Below are 8,191 nucleotides of genomic sequence, written 5' to 3' on the forward strand. Positions count from 1 at the left end.
GAGAATATTTCTTCCGTATTCATATAAACAGTTCTTCATGTGTGCCATTGTCGCCAAAAAACCCATCATTCTGTGTTATCCAAACTTCACTAGAACCTAGATTTGAAGCCCACTCTCTCTACAAATTTTATTGTAAAAAGGCCTCTCAGGCCGATCCCCTTCTAATCATAGGTCCGGGCTCAAATTGTGTCCTTACAATTGGCGCCGTTTGTGAGAATCTTGTGTTTTAGAAGGTTTAACATTATGGTGGGCTCAGGACCACAACACTGTGTGGAGTCTGTGGGGTCCCAGCATGAGGATCACTCCTTACATCTTGAGCACGAAGAAAACAGAGAAGGGAGTGTACACACAATGCACACCAGCAGGAGTAGAAGCCATTCACGGGGGGGGGGGGGGGGAAGCAGAGTTCCTCACGAGGCAAATGCAAAGGCCATGCAGAAGGAGATTGACAACCTAAAAAAGAAGTTGCGTCGCGAAAGGCGAAGGCAAACTCCTTCTTTCTCCGATCCCTCTTCTAAGGGCTCCGAGGATGACAATTACAGGCCGAGGTCAAGGACTCCCTGGATGAATCTTTCTCTTACGAGGAAGACAACCCGCGTGGGAGGAAGGGCAAAAATTCTTCTTCCAGGGGCTTGGGAAACAATGTTATGGGTAGGGCATTACATCAGATCTCCAGGTTACCCTTTACACGCAAGTTGGAAGAAGGGAGGCTTCCTCGGCGCTTCACACAACTAGCCTTCACCATTTATAATGGCCGAACAGATCCTGTGGAGCATGTGAGTCATTTCAGTCAAAGGATGGCAGTACACTCAAAAAATGAAACTTTGATATGCAAGATCTTCCCCTCCAGCCTAGGACCTGTGGCAATGAGGTGGTTTAATGGCTTGAGGGCAGGTTCTATCAATTCTTTCAAGGAACTTACTAGGGCGTTTGGCTCTCATTTCATCACATGCAGTAGGGTCCTCGGCCCTTGGATTCATTATTGTCCATGGCCATGAGAGAAGAAGAAACCTTGAGAACATACTTAGATAGATATTAGGAGATGTTCAATGAGATTGATGGTGACTTTGATGATGTGGCGATAAGGACCTTCAAAGTTGGCCTACATGCGGAGCACGACTTGAGAAAATCTTTGACCAAAAAACCTGTCAGGAGCGTACGTTGGCTCATGGATCGCATTGATGAATATAAAAGGGTTGAGGAAGATCAGCAACAAGGGATGGGCAATCCGAAGATTATCCCTCAGGAGAGGAGGGATTTTAGGTCAGACAGATACAACAATAATAGGCCTGGGAGAGATTTTGCCAGGTAGGCAAGTCCTATCACCCCACAGGTGGTTAATACCATTTTTAGGGAACCAGTGCAACAGCTGTTGGAGAAAATTAGGCATAAGTCATACTTCAAGTGGCCCAATAAGATGGCGGGACCCCTTGAGACGCAACCAAAACCTCCATTGCCATTATCACCAGGAGAGGGGTCATACTACGAAGGATTGTCGGACTCTATGGAACGATTTGGAGAAATTGGTTAAAGAAGGAAGGTTGAAGCAATTCTTGTATCGGCCTAGCGAGCAGGGAAACCACTCAGGGGTGGGGAACTAGGGAGGCGCTTCATCAAGGCCTCCCCTAGGTACGATCAATGTTATTTTCGCCGCACCTGGTAGAACTGGCTTTCATCCTTCCAGGGTGATGTTTGTGGCTCGGACTCTAGCCGAGGATTCTAGGGATCAGCCGAAGAGGATCAAAGCGAATATCCTACCAATTTTAGGTTTCTCAGAAGAAGACAAGATCGGGACTATCCAACCACATGATGATGATTTGGTGATTACCCTGAGGATAGGGGGCTACGATGTAAGGAGGGTGATGGTTGATTAAGGTAGTGGTGTAGACATCATGTACCCTGACCTATTTAAAGGGTTAGACTTAAAGTTTGAAGATCTTACAGCTTATGATTCACCCTTAATAAGCTTTAAGGAGAAGGCTGTCATACCAAAAGGGCAAATCAGGCTGCCTATGCAATCAGGCCCAGAGGTGGTAAATGTGGATTTCATTGTGGTAGACGCCTATTCTCCCTACACGGCCATTGTGGCAAGACCTTGGTTGCATGCTCTAGGTGTCGTCTCCTCAACATTGCATGTTAAGATCAAATTTTCGTCTGGGAATCAAATAGAGGAATTGCTTGGAAGTCAATCTGTGGCTCGGCAGTGCATTACAACTGCAATTCTATATCAGCCTGAACCGGAGTCCTTGGCCTCGGCTGATGGAATGCCATAGCAATCAAAGTCTCTGACCACAACCAGGGTGCCATCGGTAGAAGAACCTACATGTGAGGAGTTGGAGAAGGTTCTTATAAATGATGACCCTGAGAAATTATTTTAGGTGGGAGTTCAGTTTCCACCTGATGAGAAGGCGAAGCTGGTTATGTTTTTGAAGAAAAATGTGGATGTAGGTGTTAGTCTCTGGTACTATTCACGTCAGAGTTTGCAGTCTCTGGAAGCTTGCATGGAATGCTTACGAAGCCCTCGGGGTTGATCCGAGTTTCATTTGTCATCATTTGAATGTCAATCCAGCAATAGTACCGAGGAGGCAACCACCTCGGCGCTCCTTTAAAGAGCATTCCGAGGCTGTCAAGGAAGAGGTGCTCAAACTCAAGAAGGCTAGTGCTATCAAAGAATTTTTTTTATCCTGAATGGTTAGCTCATATAGCAGTAGTAAAAAAGAAAAATGGAAAGTGGAGAGTATGTGTGGACTTCACAGATTTGAACAAAGCTTGTCCTAAAGATTCTTTCCCAATGTCTCAAATAGATCAGTTGGTGGATGCTACTGTTGGGCATCCTCGAATGAGTTTTTTGGATACTATCCAAGGTTATCACCAAACACCTTTGGCAGTGGAGGACCAAGAGAAGACTGCATTTGTCACCCCTACAGGAAATTTCCATTATAAGGTAATGCCTTTCGGTTTGAAGAACACAGGGGCTACCTATCAAAGGATGATGACTAGGATGTTCGAACCACAATTGGGAAAAACTATCGAGGTATATGTGGACGACATAGTGGTGAAGAGTAAAGCGGTTTCCACGCATCTGGAGGATCTGAATGACACTTTTCAAATGCTAAGAAGGTACAAGTTACAACTTAATGCCTCTAAGTGTTCTTTTGGTGTGGGGTCAGGCAAATTTATAGGCTATATGGTAACTCATCGGGGAATTGAAGTTAATCCGGCTCAGGTCAAGGCCATTAACAACTTACACCCACCTCGGAATCCCAAAGAGGTTCAAAGGCTGATAGGGATGACTGTTGTCCTTAACTGGTTTATTTCTCGGTCCGCGGACAGGTGTAGGCCTTTCTTCCAGTTGTTGAATAAGTGGAAGGGATTTGAATGGACCGAGGAGTGTGCTTTAGCTTTTCAACAGCTTAAAGAGTATCTCTCACGACCACCTGTTATGTCTCGACCAGAAATCGATAAAGTTCTGTTCGCGTATATTGCGGTGGCTAATCATGCAGTTAATCTGGTTCCTATACGGGATGATAATAATGTACAAAGGCCAGTTTATTACGTAAGCAAGTCTCTACATGAGGCCGAAGTGCATTATTTACCGTTGGAAAAGGCAATCCTGGCAGTGGTGCACGCTACACGTAAGCTTCCCCATTACTTCCAGTCTCATACAGTTGTTGTTCTAACTCAACTCCCTCTTAAGTCTATACTTCGAAGTGCTGACTACACGGGAAGGATTGCCAAATGGGGTACTATCCTAGGGGCTTTTGATATCAAATATATGCCTCGCACCTCTATTAAGGGACAAGTCATTGCGGATCTGGTGGCGGAGTTTGCTAAGTCCTCATTAGAAGAGAATGTTAAAGGATCAGGCATAGATGAAAAATCAATTGGCATGATCTCGTGCAAAGAACCTTCGTTGTGGAAAGTATATGTTGACGGAGTAGCAAATCAAAGAGGATCTGGTGTGGGGATAGTTTTGGTGTCCCCTGAGGGAATTACTTTTGAGAAATCCTGGAGATTGGGGTTCTCGGCCACCAACAATGAGGCAGAATATGTAGCTTTACTGGCTGGAATGGACATGGTTCATAAAATGGGTGGAAAAACGGTACAAATGTTCTCCTATTCACGATTGGTGGTAGGCCAAGTGGAAGGGAAGTTGGAGGCAAGAGATCCAAGAATGCAAGGATACCTAACGCAGGTCAGGTATATACAATCCAAATTTGAGTCTTTTTCCTTATTACATATATCCAGGTGTGGGAATACCCATGCTGACTCTTTAGCCACACCCACGACATCCTCGGCACAAAGCCTACCTCGGGTCATCCTTGTTGAAGATCTACGGAAACCCACCGGGACAAGTAGTAACGCCATTCGAATTCATCAAATTAGGATTGGGCCTAGCTGGATGGATCCAATAGTGACATTCCTTAAAGATGAAATCTTGCCCAAAGAAAAGTTCGAAGCAGATAAGATACGTAAGAAAACACCTCGGTTCTAGCTGTCCGAGGATCAGAAATTATATAAGCGCTCTTTTTCAGGACCATATTTGCTATGTATAGACCCAGAAGCAACGGAGTTACTCATAGAAGATTTGCATGAAGGAATTTGCGGAAGCCACACTGGAGGAAAGTCTTGAGCTCATAGAGCTCTTACTCAGGCATATTGGTGGCCCAATATGCAGAGAGAAGCATAGGAATATGCGAAGAAATGTGACCAATGTCAAAGATTCACTCCTAACATACATCATCCAGGAGGTGTTCTTAATCCACTGTCTAGTCCTTGGCCTTTTGCTCAATGGGGCTTGGACATTGTAGGGCTTTTTCCAAAAGTAGCAGGGAATAGAAGGTGGCTACTCGTTAGAACTGATTATTTCACCAAATGGGTTGAAGCTGAGCCATTATCAAATATCAAAGATATGGAAGCAAAGAAGTTTGTATGGAAGAACATTGTCACCAGGTTTGGAATCCCTCACACTCTCATTTCAGATAACGGTCTACAATTTGATAGTAAGGCCTTTAAAAGATACTGTTGTGATCTAGGCATCACGAACAGATATTCCACTCCAGCTTATCCTCAAGGGAATGGATAGGCCGAAGGAGTCAATAAAATAATAGTCAATGGTCTCAAGAAAAGGCTAGATGATGCTAAGGGAAGATGGGTGGAAGAATTGCCACATGTTTTGTGGACGTATCGAACTACAACTCGAAGATCCACTGGAGAAACACCATTCTCTATGACTTATAGGGCCGAGGCTGTAATACCTCTAGAAACTGGGTTTCCAACACTAAGGACAAGCTCTTTCACTCCAAGCGGTAATGGTAATTTACTAGAAAAGAGCCTAGACCTAATTGAGGAACGGCGAGAGAATGCCATGGTTCAGTTAGCTTATTATCAACACAAACTCAAGCAGGGGTATGACTCTCATGTAAAACTACGGCCACTTGCACCTGGAGACTTGATACTGAGGAAAGTTTTGGGCACTACAAAGAACCCAGCATGGGAAAAACTGGGGCCCAACTAGGAAGGACCTTATCGTATTACCTCAGTCGCGGGCATAGGGGTTTATAATCTTGAAGATCTAGATGAATATGTTGTACAACGCCCGTGGAATGTAAATAACCTACGAATGTACTATTATTAAATGAAAGACACTTTTGCCATTTTTATCTCCATTAACACTGTATTGCATTGATTATCGTCATTTTTTCTAAGTATCAAGCTGAAGCTTGGTCATGCCTGGCTCCTCGGACCACATACCTCGTTCAAATTGATATTTTATTAAGTGTTGAATAGAACCTTGGTTATGTCTGGTCCTCGGATCATCTACTTTGGGGAAATTAACACTTCAGTTCATTTTTCTAAGTATCAAACTGAAGCTTGGTCATGTCTGGCTCCTCAGACCACATACCTCTTTTAAATTGATATTTTATTAAGTGTTGAACAGGACCTTGGTTATGTCTGATCCTCGGATCATCTACTTTGGAAAAATTAACACTTCAGTTCATTTTTCTAAGTATTAAATTGAAGCTTGGTCATGTTTGGCTCCTCGGATCACATACCTCGTTTAAATTGATATTTTATTAAGCGTTGAATAGAACCTTGGTTATGTCTGGTCCTCGGATCATCGACTTTGGGGAAATTAACACTTTAGTTCATTTTTTCTAAGTATTAAACTAAAGCTTGGTCATGCCTGGCTCCTCGAACCACATACCTCATTTAAATTGATATTTTATTAAGTGTTGAACAGAACCTTGGTTATGTTTGGTCCTCGGATCATCTACTTTGGGGAAATTAACACTTCAGTTCATTTTTCTAAGTATCAAACTGAAGCTTGGTCATGCCTGGCTCCTTGGACCACATACCTCGTTTAAATTGATATTTTATTAAGTGTTGAACAGAACCTTGGTTATGTCTGGTCCTCAGATCATTTACTTTGGGGAAATTAACACTTTAGTTCATTTTTCTAAGTATCAAACTGAAGTTTGGTCATGTCTAGCTCCTCGGACCACATAACTCGTGTAAGTTGAGATTTTATTAAATGTTGAACAAAAACCTTAGTAATGTATGGTCCTTGGATCATCAACTTTAGGGATATTAATACTTCTTGTTAGCCGTGTACCTCTTATATGTTGATATTTTATTGGGCATTGGTTAAAATTTAATTGTGATTGATCCTCAGCCTGTTTATGTTTAAACTTGAATCCAAGCCTAAATTTGTGCTTCTACTTACAAAAACTTGGAGACTCCCAGATATAGTGATAAATGGATAGAAGTCCATGAGCATCACTTAATGCATTTGCAAGTATATTGAACATATTGCCTAAATCATTCCAGATTGCTTCCTTAGAATTGTTAGTTAGTTTATGAAAATAAACAGACTATTGTTCTAAGTGTGGTAAGCAAACATCAGGAACCATGAACAAGATAACAAAACAAGCATCAAATAAAAGAAATAAACTTGTTTCATTAATTCAAAATTTCTTTGGAAGTACAATTACTTGCAAGTTGTCGAAATTACAAAGGATAAAGGTAAAAGGGAGAACAGGGAAGGAGAGAGTAATCATGGCTTTAGCTTTATCTTTAGGGGGCTGTTGGGATCTTCTGGAAGCTGAGGTTGCGCCGAGGAGTCAGTAGCTATCCCTTTGCCTTTCGGATCTTTCCTCAAGGTTATTGGAATTGTTGCTAAGACAAGCTCCATTGTCTGGTCACTCTGTTTGTCCTTGGAAGATTCCTTAGGATCATTGGGAGGCTGTGTATCCTCAGATGCCACCCCTTCTATTAGTTCAGCATGCTTGGGAGGCTGATCTTCAGTAGAGATAGGATCTTCAGCTACCTTACTTTGTTTGTCCTCTGCTCCTTGTATGTCAGCACCATCCTTGATTTGGGGAGGGGCAGAGGCTCGGATGGCTGGGGGAAAGTAGACATTCTATGCCTTCCAAAGCATGGAAGAAGCATTAACCCCAGCTCATGAAAGTGCCTCGTTCCATACTTGGAGGCAGTAATGCCTACACACCTCAGGGACTTAGCCTTGAAATTTTCTGTGGTCTCTGTCACGTCGACCTCGTAACCTTCTTGTTCAGCTCGGTCCTTTGCCTTCTCAGCCTCCTCTTTTGCTTGGATAGCCTCTTCTTTGGCCTTGATGGCCTCCTCCCTTGCCCTCTCTAACTCCTTCAAATCATTCTTAAGACCTTCAATCAGCCTTTTGCCAGCAGCAAAGTTCTCGTCAGCTTGCCTAAGCTGCAGTCTTTGTTCCTCGGTCTGCTTCTCGGTTGTTTTTAGAGCAGCATCTAAACTGGACCTCTCGCTCTCTGATTTGGTCAGATTATCCGAGACCTCTTTTAGTTTCTTCTTCTGCAGGTCAAGGATCCTCTGGGTGTTGTCACGCCTTAATTTTTCGGCCTTGAGGGACTTGTACGTGCTAATAACAATCTCCTCTGCCCTGTGAGCAGACTAAACAGCCTATGCGTAGAAGACAGCAAAGTTATAAAAACAAAGTTAAAACTTTTCAAGTGTAACAGAGATGGAGGTAAACAAGACTTGGATGAGATCCTTACCATAGCAAGTTCCTTCTTCAAGGTCATGAAGACATTCTGATCTCTCATTCTTCTGACTTGCATCAGAGTTCCTGATGGTTGCGTCAGCAGTGACCGCGTGGTCGTCCACAGCCATCTCGGGAGCCCAAATTGGGGCATGT

Source organism: Castanea sativa, chromosome 12 (assembly GCF_040712315.1).
Source record: "Castanea sativa cultivar Marrone di Chiusa Pesio chromosome 12, ASM4071231v1".
Classification (NCBI taxonomy): Eukaryota; Viridiplantae; Streptophyta; class Magnoliopsida; order Fagales; family Fagaceae; genus Castanea; species Castanea sativa.